A 3,224-nucleotide genomic window follows, 5' to 3' on the forward strand; every position below is an offset into this window, starting at 1 on the left:
TGACACGAATGCTGCTGTAGATTATCTCTGATGTGTCAAGAAGGGGCTTATGTCGCTTGGCATCTAGCTCCTTGAGATTTTTTCTAGTCAGGAGAGTGGCACTTCGTTAGGTGAATGGATCCTTTACCTGCTACAGGGAAAGAGGGGTCATCTAGGCATATGCTCTTAAAATGATTTAGTCAGATGATCTTAAGTCATCCTATCTGTATCAAAGTTGGATAGTTAAAATGAAAATGCCAAGTGACTCTGGGGGAAACGTGATGAATGCTGCTGCTGCAGCTGATTGTTTTGCTTGCCATGCAGTTTTTATGTGGCGAATTCTCTTGATTTGGGGAGATTAATTACTCTCCATATTTTAGACACAAGAAAAATAAGACTTAGAATTGCCTATCAGTATGAACTTGAAGCATTTCTTTTCAGATCTGGAATTTAACTCAAGGCCTACCCCAAACCTTTTTTTTTATTATTAAAATATGGGTATCACTACTAGAAGTGTTTGAGTGAGGAAGCTTACTGCAAGGTAGCAACTGAAAGAGTAAATTTAAAAAATTATCTTAAAATGTACACATCAAAAATATACATTTTTAAAAAGAGCAAGCATCAATATCATCTACTTCTAGAACTTTTATCATTTTACCAAACTGAGACTATGCATAAATAAATTATATAATAACTTTCTCTTTCTCCTGATTATAACTCATGGCAACTACTGTTTTACTTTTCGTTGCCATTACTTTATCTACTCTAGGTACTTCATATAGGTGGAATCAAACAGTATTGGGACTTTTGTGGATCAAACAGTATTTGGACTTTTCACTTGGTCTTCAAGGTTTATCAATGTTCCAGTATGTATCAGGGTTTTCTTCCTTTTCAAGAACAAATAATGTTCTATTGGGTTCTATGGAAAACGTTGTTTATCCAGCCATCTGTCAGTAACATAACACTTAGGTTATTTCCACTTTTTGTTTTTTGTTAATAAATGCTACTAAGAAAATAGGTGTACAAATATGTTTCCATGTCTGGGCTTACAAACTTTAAAGTTATATAGCCAAAACAGACTCGCTGTATCATGTGATAATTCTGTGTTCAGTTTTTAAGGACCTGCCATAGGGACCATGTCATTTTAAATTCCCACCAGTACAGCAAAAGTCCCAGTTCCTCTGTGTCCTTATCAACACATTAGTCCCTATTTTCCTAATGATTAGCGAAATTGAATGGCTTTCTCTGAGCTTATTGGTTATTTGTAGATCTTCCTTGGAGAAAATTTTGCTTAACTCCTTTGCTGATTTATTAATTGCTTTTTAACTATAGCAACTCTCTGTACATTTAGGATATTCATATATATATATATACATATATATGATTTGCAGATATTTTACAAACTCTGGATATTAATACTTTTTCATACATGGTAGGCTAACAAATAAGGTCAATATTAAATTTAAAAACTTTACCAAAGCAAAAGACATATTACTATTAATGCCTCTCCAAATATTCTCCTTGCTTCAAATACACTTGTCCCATTGTTCTTGGCACTTTCTGAAGCAGCTCTAGGAGTCTTCTTCTGTCATTGTCTCTAGTTATGTTTTCATGGCATTCTCAAAATGCTTGTTTGTCACAATTGTTTTAACTTTGGAGAAGAGCTAGAAGTGGCCTGGTGCTGGAGCTGGTGCATAAGGTGGGAGAGAACACAACATAATGTTTTTATGAGCTGTTCCATTGGGTGCACTTGTAGAAGTATTCATTGTCTTTTGTATCATATTTCATAGAGATATAAAAAAGGATTTCTAGAATTGCCTCAGAAAGGGGTAAAAGTGCAGGAGAAAGTTTGTTGAAAATGAAGGGGATTCTCTGTAAGGGATTAATTGTAATGTATCTTTTTGTAATTGACTTTTTATTTAAAGTTTACCATGTATTTTGACCACCCCATGTATATATGATTTGCAAACATTTTCTTATCTTCTATTGGTTGTATATTTCTTCTTTTGATAGTGTCCTGTGATGTTTAGAAGCTTTTAGTTTTAATGAGGATCAATGTATCTGTTGTTTTCTTTCGTCACATGTATTTGTTATCATATCCAAGGAAATCAGTGCCAGATTCAATGTTAGGAAGCTTTCCTACTGGGTTTTCTTTCAAAAGCTTTATAGTTTTCATTCTTATATTTGGGTTTTTGGTGCATTTAAAGTTAATCTGTGTATATGGTATAAAGTAGATGCCTAACTTCATTATTTTGCATGTACATAAGCAGTTCTCCCAGCACCGTTTGTTGAAGTCTTTTCTCCTTTCAAAAGTCTTGGCACATTTGTCAAAAATTACTTGACCATATGTGCTGGTTTATTTCTGGGCTTTCTATTCTATTCCTGTGGTCTATATGTTTATCTTTGTGCCAGCATCATACTGTTTTGATTAGTTTTGTAGTAAGTTTTGAAATCACAGAGTATGCAACCTCCAATTTAATTCTTCTTTTCCAAATGGTTTTGGTTGTTTGGAATCCACTGAGATTCCACATAAGCTTTGGGATGATTTTTTTTATTTATGCAAAAGTGTTGTGATTTTAATGGAGATTGCATTGAATCTGTAGGTCACTTTTCAGTGTGAAAAATTTTAGATAGGCTAAATATCTTAACTTCTGAATGTTGGAGCAATGTTCAGCTCACAGTTCAATTTGCATGAGCTATCTCAGTAGAGGTGTTAATCCTACAATGGTACTGTGTGAGATGTGTTTTTATTGAGCTTGAGTTCATCTTTACTGAAGTAAGTTGTAATTAGAATTTATCTACCTGCTTTATTTTAAAAAGAAGGTATGTCATATTCACATTATTTTTTTTACTTTACTTTAAGATATTTCTCTCGTTAAATTTCTAGGGCTACATAAGTTGATTTTAGGCTAAAAATAATCTAGTTGTTACTGCTATTGTTTCATGTGGAAAGTATAGTCAGCTGCTTTATAAATTGAAAATTAAAAAAATAATATTTTAAAACTAATGTGAATGTCATGCTTACTGACAAATAACACCCAAAATAACAATGGATTAAGATTTGCTGCAAAAATCATTTTTTGTTTGTCTGTTTTTGTTTTTCCTACAGGCAGAACAAAAAGCAAGATTCAAGTTCCCGTACTAAAGACACTGCTGATGACAAAAGGAAGCTAGAAAAGAAAAGATTAAACTCAGAGTTTTCAAATTATATAGCTCATGAGGTAAATCTAGCTCCCCACCTGTTT

Source organism: Octodon degus, unplaced genomic scaffold (assembly GCF_000260255.1).
Source record: "Octodon degus isolate 3935 unplaced genomic scaffold, OctDeg1.0 scaffold00094, whole genome shotgun sequence".
In the NCBI taxonomy this organism is placed as follows: Eukaryota; Metazoa; Chordata; class Mammalia; order Rodentia; family Octodontidae; genus Octodon; species Octodon degus.